This window comes from Macrobrachium rosenbergii, chromosome 8, assembly GCF_040412425.1.
Source record: "Macrobrachium rosenbergii isolate ZJJX-2024 chromosome 8, ASM4041242v1, whole genome shotgun sequence".
Classification (NCBI taxonomy): domain Eukaryota; kingdom Metazoa; phylum Arthropoda; class Malacostraca; order Decapoda; family Palaemonidae; genus Macrobrachium; species Macrobrachium rosenbergii.
In genome coordinates this window covers 42,168,598-42,181,097 of record NC_089748.1, presented here as the reverse complement: position 1 = coordinate 42,181,097, position 12,500 = coordinate 42,168,598, and the positions used below count along the sequence as shown (strand labels likewise).

Below are 12,500 nucleotides of genomic sequence, written 5' to 3'. Positions count from 1 at the left end.
TTCACGCAGATCAGAATATGAAGTGGCGAACTATACCTATAAAATGGGAAGGAATTTTTAAAGACTGAAAATAAATATAAATATAAATATATAAATAAATAAGACTTAACTTTCCCTTTTAAAAATACGTTGGTTGTTCGTGGAAACGAGAGAGAGAAACTTATATATAGATGGACCTAAAAATAAACGGCCCTATTATGAGGACGAAACAGTGGAAAGAATTGACTTGTACGGAAAACATAAACAACGACTAGAACAATGTCCTCGTCAAAAACCGGACAAAACTGTTTTTGTCGCTAAAATAACTAAATAAAAGTAAAAAAAAAAAGTTTTTTTCAAAATTTTCCCTGGAACAGTAAACAACTTAAAATTCATCAGCAGGAGAAGATAGCAATTTAACCATCCCTCTAAAAAAAAAAAAAAAAAGAAGAAGTAGAGTAAACATCACCCATTAATTCTTCACGAATTTTCCTTTGTCTTTTTCTCAATGAAATGGGGTTATTTTTAAACGCTGGAGCGGCGCCCCCCTCTTCAAAGTCTTTTATTTGGTAAATACTGTCGTCAGTTACTTCAAAAACGGTTTCTTCTTCTTCTTCACGTCACGAGACCTAATCGTAAGGAATTCCTTTTTTAGTTTTCTGTCAAAGAGAACTATTGTGCCGGATTTGTTCGTCCGTCCGCACTTTTTCTGTCCGCCCTCAGATCTTAATCATTGGAGGTTAGAGGGTTGCAAATTGGTATGTTGATCATCACCTCCAATCGTCAAAGCAGCCCCCTAGCCTTCGGTAGTTTTTATTTTATTTAAGGTTAGATTTAGCCATAATCGTGCTTCTGGCAACGATATAAGACAGGCCACCACCGGGCCGTGGGTAAAGTTTTCGGTGGCCTTAATTTTACGCTGTAGCGGCTGTACAAAAAACTCGATTGCGCTGAAGAAACTTCGGCGCATTTTTTACTTTTTTTTTTTTTTTTGTAAGTAAAGAAGACTACAGGAGAAAGCAAAACTACAAAACAGTTACAGGAAAGAATCCACACAGATTCAAGCTTAACACAATGGAGAACTACAAAAACTACAAAAAAAAAAAAAAAAACAAATTGATAAATAAAACTAATAGTCTACCATTCCATAATTCACTCGAGTAGTTTAAAAACTGGCTGGCAACTAAATAAAACTAACAGTCTACTATTCCATAACAATTCAGTCTAACAGTCTAAAAAAATTATTGATAAATAATTAAAGCTATCAGTTTTCCATTTCATAACAATTCAACCCAATAGTCTACCATTTCAAATTTGGGTAAAAACTAAAAAAAAAAAAAAAATATTTAGGCAAGTTACTAAAAAACTGAGAGAGAGAGAGAGAGAGAGAGAGAGAGAGAGAGAGAGAGAGAGAGAGAGAGAGAGAGAGAGAGAGAGAGAGAGAGAGAGAATTACAGTTATCATTTTCATGAGAGAGACAGAGAGAGAGAAAGTTGCAGTTATCATTTCATGAGAGAGAGAGAGAGAGAGAGAGAACGAGCTGCGGTTATTTTCATAAGAAAAGAGAGAGAGAGAGAGAGAGAGAGAGAGAGAGAGAGAGAGAGAGAGTTACAAGGATTAGGATATCTCAAAGACTTTTTAGTCCATCCGAGGAGACATCATGAGAGAGAGAGAGAGAGAGAGAGAGAGAGAGAGAGAGAGAGAGAGAGAGAGAGAGAGAGAGAGAGAGCTCATCACAGTCATCTCTGACATTCTAAAATATACAGCACCGTGGCATATTTCAGTTTCACCTTGCGGCTAAAATAATACCTGCAGGGGATGAGAAGGTTTCCACGTAAAAAAAAAAACTTTTGAATATTGTTTTTACTTCTGCATTTAATCCCGCGGACTTTTTTTTCCCTTTTATATTCAGTTCTCTGAACGTTCAGTACACCGAACGAGAAAATTAAAACGTTCCCAAGCGCTTTGGATCAACAAAAATGAACGACATTTCCTGTTTTAGAAAACCCTGAATTATACTCTCTGTCTTCTTAACCGCGGGTAAATGCATCGCTAATGGGGGAGGGGGAAGGTGGGAGGGGGAATAAGAGGGGAGGGGAGGGAAATGGAAGAGGAGGGGAAATGAAGGGAAGGGAAGGGGAAGGGAGAGGAATTCCTTAAGAATGCCATTCATTAACGTTTTAACTTATTCCTAAGTGGAAGGGGAATGGGGAGGGGAGGGGAGGGGAGGGGTTGGGAAGAGGGAAGGGGGAAGGGAAGGGGAAGGAGGAGGAGAGCAGAAGGGGATGGAAGGGGGAAGGGGATGGAAGGGGAGGGAAGGGGGAAGGGGAGGGGAGGGGATGGAAGGGGGAAGAAGGAGGAGAGGGAAAGGGGATGGAAGGGGATGGAAGGGGGATGGAAGGGAGAAGGGAGGGGAAGGGGAGGGAGGGAAGGTGAGGGGAGGGGAGGGGAGTGAATTCTTAAGAATGCCATTCAAGATTCTTTTCCATAGTAACTTATTCCTGAACGTTCGTCACCAAAAGAGGAATAAAAGACGGGGGAGGGGAAGGAGGAAGGGAGAGGGGGGAGTGAGGGGAGGAGGATGGGGAAGGAGTGAGGGAGTGGGAGGGGAAATTCCCTAAGAATGCCATCCATTTACCGGTCGGCGAATGATATATGCCAACGGGCCGAGAGCCCAGGGAATCCTCGACCTTACAGCTCCTCCGTAGGGGTCACTCTTGACTGCTCCAGCTTCCGAGCGTCTGACTTTGACCCTTACGGACCGCCCATAAGGTCGAGAATGGCCTGTCCGAGGGGCATCCTGCTGTGTGAGACACGCCCCTAATGGCCCGAGAACAAAGAAAAGGTGTCGGACCGTGAAATCTTAATTGTAGGTCTCTGATAAGAACATCCTCTCTCTTTCAAGGCGTCTGAGGAAAAAAAAAAAAGATGCCGAAACAGCCATTTGGGGAGATAGAAGCCTAATCACCCACTCAACACAATAATTATAACATTTAATCTTTGTGAATGAATGACGATTATACTGTAAAGTACCTTGTATATCGCTGTATATGGCTTTGAGCTGAAATAAAAAAAAACAAGACTTTTCCCTGAAACATCAATGGGACTCTGCCTATAATAATAATAATAATAATAATAATAATAATAATAATAATAATAATAATAATAATAATAATATCCTTTCTTTCAGGTCAGGCAGAAACAGTACAATACACATAATTTAGATACACAAAACAGAGATAATCCAATTGTATGTTAACAAGGTCTGATTCATTAACATGACTTGGGGCACAAACCTCCCATATCTTTAAAATCTATTTTCAGTTAAAGTAGCGTAACCCGGCTGAATTTGACATGGAATAGAACATCTAAGGTTATGTAATATCTAAAAAATAATATGAGGGCTAAATATTTCAGCTAGATGTCGTGGAATACCAGCAAATCAAGTGCCAAAATAGTTTCCCTAAAGGATTGTGTCAAGTTTGGGTCAGACTCGCCTGTTCCTCATGAAACCAGTTTCCCAACTGGGCAGTTTTTGGTAAATTCAGTTGATGATATTATTATTATTATTATTATTATTATTATTATTATTATTATTATTATTATTATTATTATTATTAAATGCTCTGGTGTACTCAAGCCATTATCATGTCAGTATAGTTGGATGACCATTTAGACAGATTCTAAAAAAGTCAGATATTGGATGCAACAGGGTGCGAGATTAGTCTATTTTTTTTTTTATTTGAAAAGTCACATGACACTAATTTCAATGAAAATGTGATGTTGGATTCTCTCTGTGATCACATTTGCATTGTACAATTATAAGGTATCAATATGGCGGGAGCATAACGTATATTGGAGACTTGCTCTAAAAAAAATTCTGAAACTTTTGGGTTTAATCAATCATGTTAGCTAACAAATGAGCAAGTAGGTGCATACTGGACACAATTCGCCTGCTCTCTCTCTCTCTCTCTCTCTCTCTCTCTCTCTCTCACAGACACACACACACATATATATAAATAATATATATATATATATATATATATATATATATATATATATATATATATATATATATATATATATATATATATATATAAATGTGTGTTGTTTGTGCATGCATATACATAGATATATATGTACATATACATATACACATACGTATATATGAAGCTGAAAAAAAAAAACAATATTCTCACAAGCGAAATTCTTGAAAAAAAAAAAAAAATAGTTACCCACGCACACAAAAACTTACATCAATTCATTCATCCATCCATATACCTATTTACCTAAATGTACCCATCTCCTGAGAATCTCCAGCGCGTTTATCCACCGAATAACTCATCTGAAAATTGAATGAACGCAAACATTCCCTCATATCACGAATGATTCAACGTTCAGCGACGCAATTCCGTATACCGGGAAATATAATGAAATGCGTTCTATTATTCCCGCGTCCGTCGGTTCTACAGAGTCGCGATCGCTACAACAATGGAGGTGATTCATCCTTCGGAACAATATGCAGTATGACGAATTCCCAATTACTGTTCTGGGCTATGCAAGTCATCAGTATGTATATCGTTACTTGGAGGCGAAGCGTTTTGGAAAAGGAATATACAGGGAGTGATAAAACAGATATATTAGTTTACTATTGTGCTGGCTTTGTCTGTCCGTCCGTACTTTTTCTGTCCGCCCTCAGATCTTAAAAACTACTGAGGCTAGAGGGCTGCAAATTGGTATGTTGATCACCCACCCTACACTCATCAAACATACCAAATTACAGCCCTCTAGCCTCAATAGTTTTCATTTGATTTAAGGTTAAAGTTAGTCATAATCATGCTTCTGGCAACTATATAGGGCAAGCCACCACCGTGCTGTGGTTAAAATTTCTTGGGCTGCGGCTCATACTGCATCATACCGAGACCACTGAAACATAGATCTGTTTTAGGTGGCCTTGATTATACGCCGTACAGAAAACTTGATTGCGCCGAAGAAACTTCGGCGCATTTTTTACTTGTTTTATACTAAAACTTACATTTCCGTGAGAAAGTACTTAGAGAGAAACAGTTTTTAAGAATGTTATTTCACTTTTTTGACAACAGCTCACTTATAGATTTTTAGAATTACCAATCCTATTCTTCGGAAAAATATCCTCAACATAATAATAATAATAATAATAATAATAATAATAATAATAATAATATCCTTCATTTCAGCAAAGCACCATATACAGAGATAAATAATAATAATAATAATAATAATAATAATAATAATAATTACCATTAAAGAAAGAATTCATGTCTGGTGTTTTGTGGGCCCAGGAATAATTTACGAAATTCTCTTTGTTGCAATTCCATTCCTCCTTTGAACACTCTTCTCTTCGGGGTCTAGAAACTTTTATTTTCTGATGCATAATGGAAAGCCTTAGCCGATTCAGAGCAGCCAGCGTGTCTTATCTCCCGGAATACAGCCTGGTTTCATGAAGTCTTACTGTATTTTCAAAAAAGGGACTGTAATGTTTCCCCTTCATAAGTTTTATAAACATTGGCTTCCTGGAGTTTCTGAATGAATGCTTCCGAGTCGTATTTGTCTTCACAAGGACAGTCGGAGTCCTGAAGCTTCTGTACGATGCTACAATATTAAATATGACGTCTTAATATTATTTCTTATAAAAGAGCAGAATAGATTTTATTCCTCTGAATACATTACCCCCAGGTAATGGAATATTTGATAAACACTGGCTTCCTGAATTTTCTGAATGAATGCTTTCGAGTCGTATTTGTCTTCACAAGGACACAGCCGGAATCCTGAAGTTTCTGTACGATGCCACAATATTAAATATGACGTCTTAATATTATTTCTTATAAAAGAGCAGAATAGATTTTATTCATCTGAATACATTACCCCCAGGTAATGGGATAACTTCAAATGGAGGCTGATTTACAAGGCAAATGAGATTACACTAAAGGAAAAGATACGCTTTAGAAAACTTGTCTCAAAGTCGTTAAAATTAAGATCTTGCTTTGAAGATAAAATTAGGGTTTTCATTTCCAACAAAGGAAAAGCCTATTTCGGTAACATAAAATATTCAGCGTTGTGTAAGACATCTAAAGAAGCGTGCATATAAAAACATAAGTCAAGCTTCCAATAAAACTGAAATGAATCTATCTATGAAAAAACTGAAACCAAGCTTCCATTCCATTAAAACTGAAATGAATCTTTCTATGAAAAAACTGAAACCAAGCTTCTATTCCCTTAAAAATTGAAATGATTCTTTCTATGAAAAAACTGAAACCAAACTTCCATTCCATTAAAACTGAAATGAATCTTTCTATGAAAACTTTAACTGAAATGAATCTTTCTATGAAAACTGAAACAAAGCTTCCATTCCATTAAAACTGAAATGAATCTTTCTATGAAAAACCTGAAACCAAGCTTCTATTCCCTTAAAAATTGAAATGAATCTTTCTATGAAAAAACTGAAATCAAACTTCCATTCCATTAAAACTGAAATGAATCTTCCTATGAAAACTTTAACTGAAATGAATCTTTCTATGAAAGCTGAAACAAAGCTTCCATTCCATTAAAACTGAAATGAATCTTTCTATGAAAACTTTAACTGAAATGAATCTTTCTATGAAAACTTAAAACCGAATTGAATCTTTCCACGAAAACTGAAACGAATCTTCCAACCCATTAAAACTAAAATGAATCTATCTATGAAAACTGAAACCAAGCTTCAATTTCAGCCCAAAACCCCCAAAAAGCAGTTCAAAACTGACCCGGAAACGAACACACCACACACACAACTCGATAACGTGACGAGCAAACAAAACAACACACGAGCGAACGAGCGCACTAGCGCGCAGTGAAAACAACGCGAAAACAATTTTGTGTGTCCCAGATGCAGGACCCACTTCTGTCTCTTTCATACGGGATCGTTTCCGACAGCGAGATTCGGCCATTGTTGGAGTTCGACCCCCAACAATGCAGGAGGTGAATATTAATTCCACAGCGAAATAGATGACGATATATTGTATTTTTTTTTTTTTTTTTATACCAACAATCACCAACGGACATATATTTTTTTAAAGCTTTCTGCATTGAAAGAATTGCAGTACTTCCTGTAAGTGTTTTTTTTTTTTTATGAATTTTGGAGGACCCGCTACTGACTTCATGTCACTGGGATCATAGCCATCCTTTAGGACTGCGTGGAAGTATGGGAAGTTATGTTAAGTTTCGTGTGATCTAACTGTATTTTTGTAGTCTACATTTGTCTGCATACTGTATTTATTACATGGTTTTAAGCTGAAATAAACTGTATCATTATTATTATTATTATTAATGACATAGTAGAACTTTCATCTCCCTTCTCCGTTGCAGCTGATGTAGGAACAAAGCATTGTCTACAAATTGTAACTACAGTACTATGGCTATACCATACCGGTTTTCCCCGGTACTCAGACCGGCAGGGAGCCCACGAAGAGTCTAAAGAGAGAGAGAGAGAGAGAGAGAGAGAGAGAGAGAGAGAGAGAGAGAGAGAGAGAGAGAGAGAGAGAGACTTCTTCCTTCATCCATCAGAGCCCCGAGGAATTTCTAGACATTTACCGCATGTTTACATCCGAAACCTCCTATTGTAATTTCACGGTCTGACACCTTCCCTTTGTTCGAATGCCATCGGGGGCGTGTCTGACACAGCGGGATGCCCCCGCGGAGTGACCATTCTCGACCTTAATGCCCGGCCGTTGGGGTCAAAGTCCCTTGCCCGTGCCCAGAACTCAGGCGATAAAGGCCTCTACGGACGGGCATTACGGGTCAGATTCCCTCCTGTTAGAGAATGGGTGATATTTCATCCACTGGATGAGATGGGTGGTAGCACTCCGGAGGCCAGTTTCATTATAAGGAAAATAAAAAAAAAAAAGGAAATTGCTGAATGCAAATTGCTACAGATGAGGAAAATAATTAATGATGACTATTAAGACGATGATGATTAAAAATCTCGTGGGTAACAAAGAACCGTAAGATGCTATAAAATGATTAGAGCTATTTAATAGGTCTATAAAAACTGTTGCCGTGAACCAAAAGTCAGATGACAAAAAAAGGGATTTCATTTCAAGACCAAATCTTTCGCTTAGCTTTGGTTTTCTGCTCTGCGCTCAAACCTCAGTTTGGGTGAGGAATTATCCATCCAATCTCGAAGGGCTACAGGAATTTTTGGCCAGTATTAACCAATGCTCGTGTGCTACTCCTGCTTATGGTGTGGCGTAGTGTAATGGCCTATTTAAGCAAGGAAACTGTCCCTGTATATAGATTGGAGCTGAAATAAAGGGAGTTACTATTATTATTATTATTATTGTTATTATTATTATTATTAGTGTTTCTCAATAATAACAACAACAATAATAATAATAATAATAATAATAATTATTATTATTATTGTTATTGTTATTATTATTATTATTATTATTATTATTATTATTATTATTATTATTATTATTATTATGATTAGTGTTTCTCCATAATAATAATAGTAATAATAATAATAATAATAATAATAATAATAATAATAATTATTATTATTATTATTATTATTATTATTATTATTATTAGGAAGGAGGCATTCTCTTAGGGAAATAGCATTGAAAATAATGGCTGTTTCTATGGCATTCAATTTATATAGAGTCTTCTCTATTCTTCTTCTTCTGACTCAGAAACTTTCTCGGGACACACACACTGGTTTCACAGACTGACAAATCAGGAGATCCTGATTAAGGCAAGTTCTCACACCATTTATATACCCATGTAAGTATTAATAATAATAATAATAATAATAATAATAATAATAATAATAATAATAATAATAATAATATACGTACGGAAACTGTACGGAAAAGTGCAGTGGTAAGAGAAAGCAGTTGGATAACAATTCTCCTCTATGCCACTCTGGGGTGTGATTTGCATAAGTGGAGAAGGAATGACCGGGAAGAAAATGTTCAGGACCATACTTGCTGGAGAGAGAGAGAGAGGGCTGTGGTGTTGGTGAAGAGAGGAGGAGGTGGGAGGGGAGGAGAGGCGAGGAAGGTGACGTTAGTTGAGTACGCACCATGAGCAGTAAATGCTTCACTGACTCATCGCAGTAGCAATAAAAATGATGCTCACTTGAAATTGTCATAGATGAAGCCAGCCATTAAAAATAACTTCAATTTTCCCTCTGGATAAATTAACAGTAATGTTGTAACTGATCCAGAGAGCTGCTAACTTCGTGCTGCCGTCTTCTCATTAGCAAATGAACAATGTAAACTCTGCATTACTTCATATTTTGATTATTTTTCCTTGTTTGCAACTTTTTCCTGAAATGACTATGTTTTTTTTAGTGATCTACATGACCTATGTTCTCTCGTTAAGTACAGGATGCTGGTATTTCCTTGTTCGCAACATTTTTTTTTTCTGAAATTTTGGCTTTTTTCGTGGTCCAAAAGACCTGTGACCTCTTGGAAGTCTAAGAGGCTGGCCCATAATCAGCTAACGAAAAGGTTTATCAATTTTGTCCATGCATTCAAACGTAAAATAAAAATTCCATTCAAGTAATCCATGATTCTTCTGCATAAAAGTGCACTTCCATACTTGCATATTGAGAAAAATTTAAATTCAAGTAATATATGCTTCTGCATGAAAAGTGTAATATTCAAACATAACAAGACAGTCATTCCGCCACTGATCACTACAGCAATTTCGACCGTTGAATGCCATTGCAGACCGGCCAATGACCAAAACGTTCCAGGTTGATTTCACTTGCAATACTGGAAGGCATAGTTCAAGGCAGGTTTCTAAAGTCCCGGTAAATTGGTCTATCAATAGACGAGGCAGTGAGTGAGAGAGCACGAGAAATGATTTAGCACTGGAATGCAATTACCGGCAGTTGCAAGGCCACTACTATACCGATATTGAGAGTTGCAATGGACTGATGCAAACATTGTGATGTGACGCAGAGATTTCACAAAAGACAAATAATCTGAGTTCCCTCAAAACACCACCAGTGAATTCTCTCAAACGACAACTCACCTGAATTCTCTCAAGAGACCACCAGTGAATTCTCTCAAAAGACAACTCGCCTGAATTTTCTCAAGAGACCACCAGTGAATTCTCTCAAACGACAACTCGCCTGAATTCTCTCAAGAGACCACCAGTGAATTCTCTCAAACGACAACTCGCCTGAATTCTCTCAAAAGACAACTAATATGAATTCTCTCCAAAGGCCACCAGCCTGAAATCTCTCAAAAGATAACTAATATGAATTCTCTCAAAAGACTACATGTCTGAATTCTCTAAAGAGACTACATGCCTGAATTCTCGCAAAAGACTACATATCTGAAATATCTCAAAAGACCACCAGTCTGAATTCTCTCAAAAGACAACTAATATGAATTCTCTCGAAAGACAACTAATATGAATTCTCTCGAAAGACAACTCGTCTGAATTCTCCCAAAAGACCACTAATCTGAATACTCTCAAACAACAACTCGTCTAAATTCTCTCAGAAGACAACTCGTCTGAATTCTCTCAAAAGACAACTCGTCTGAATTCTCTCAAAAGACAACTCGTCTGAATTCCCTCAAAAGACAACTTGTCTGAATTCTCTCAAAAAATAACTCGTTTGAGTTCTCTCGGTGTTGCATATGTCTGAAGAATATGAAAGTATGAGGTTGCTGACATAAGGGATTATTACAGAAAGTCAATAGCCCTTAGCAGAATGTTTCAGAAAGATGTGCATTAACAGTGCCTGCATACCCGAACTCACTGCGAGAGAGAGAGAGAGAGAGAGAGAGAGAGAGAGAGAGAGAGAGAGAGAGAGAGAGAGAGAGAGAGAGAGACTATGCTACACTTGCTTGAAAAGTAATGTAAATCGACAGCGGACTTACAAAAGAACATACAAAGCTTTTACTTGTAAAACTTCATAATGATCAAAGTTCGAATAACTTCCCTTCCAGCCTCATGAAGACGCAATGGAGAATTTTCGAAAAGGTGCTGAAATAAAAATAAAAAAAAAGAAGTGCAAAATAAAGAAAAATTAAAATGAAAAACAAATAAAAAAAGATCAAAGACTACAAACCAACTCACCAATCAGATAAATCCATACATAAGCGAATATATTAATACATGAAAACGACAATAAATCAACTTTCAACCCCTACTGCCAATGACACGGATATTCCGCTTCAATAAAGCGCCATTGATTCGCAACATCAAACTTTATGAAACAGCAATGAAACAACAAAAGGATTGCAATGAAACAACAAAAGGATTATCAGCTGGAATGTTTTGTTTTCATTATTGGGCGAAGTAAAAACCGACATTCGACGGTGTTCCGCCCATAATTGGCTTTTGGTACACCCAAAACTCAATACCTCTGAGCTAAAGGTCTCGACTGAGAATATAATCCTTTGACCCTATTATTAAAGAATCACATACATGTATACATACACATACTCTGTGTATCTGTCTGTTTATAAATAAACATGAGATTGGCTCTGCAATGTCATTTTAGGTTGGAGATTGTCAGACTGATTACACACACACACACACACACTGTGTAATTTTCTGTCTATAAAAAAATAAACATGAGACTGGCCCTGCAATGGCAGATTAAGATGGAGACTGTCAGGCTGATTACATACACATACACACACACACAAACACACACTGTGTACTTTTCTGTCTATAAATAAACATAGAGACTGACTCTGCAATGAAGATTACCAGTCTGATTACACGCACTCTCTCTCTCTCTCTATCTATAAATAAACACGAAACTGGCTCTGTAATGTAAGGCTAGGATGAAGATTGTCAGACTGATTACTCACACACACATACATACATACACTCAGTAGCTATATATATAAACATGAAACTAGCTCAGAAATGTCAGACTAGGATCTACTGTAGCTCAGAAATGTCAGACTATGATCTACTGTAGCTCTGAAATGTCAGACTAGGATCTACTGTAGCTCTGAAATGTAAGAACAGGATGAAGACTGTCAGACTGATTTCTGTAAAATGTCAGTTTGCACACCTCGATCAATCAGTCTTTAATTTGACAGGTGGAAAATCTAGGTTGAAGTTTGCCTGTATGTCTCTATCTCACGACATTATTATTATTATTATTATTATTATTATTATTATTATTATTATTATTATTATTATTATTATTAAAAAGTACTCAGAGTAGCATGAGTCTTGAAATGGAGAAACAAATCCACAGTTATATTTATGGGTACATATATATTTAAAAATAAATCTCTACAGAGATCTTTCTGGAACCTGTTCGATTCCCATTTTGAAAACGGGAATCGAAGAGATTCCCGAAAGCTCTCTGTAGAGATTTATTTTTAAATACACGTACCTATACATAACTGTGGACTTGTTTCTCCATTATTATTATTATTATTATTATTATTATTATTATTATTATTATCTATAATGGACAAAACCCAAGTGAAACAGGAAATGAAGTCATAAAGTCA

At 36.7% G+C, this 12,500-nt stretch overlaps 1 protein-coding gene and 1 long non-coding RNA gene across 3 annotated transcripts in view; one reads left to right on the top strand and one right to left on the bottom strand.

Moving 5' to 3' along the window:
• The window catches only part of LOC136840750 (adrenocorticotropic hormone receptor-like), a 267,970-nt gene that overhangs the window by 60,726 nt on the left and 194,744 nt on the right, over positions 1-12,500 (top strand). The window lies entirely within an intron of this gene.
• Positions 1-12,500, bottom strand: part of LOC136840752 (uncharacterized) — a 224,734-nt gene that overhangs the window by 74,056 nt on the left and 138,178 nt on the right. The window lies entirely within an intron of this gene.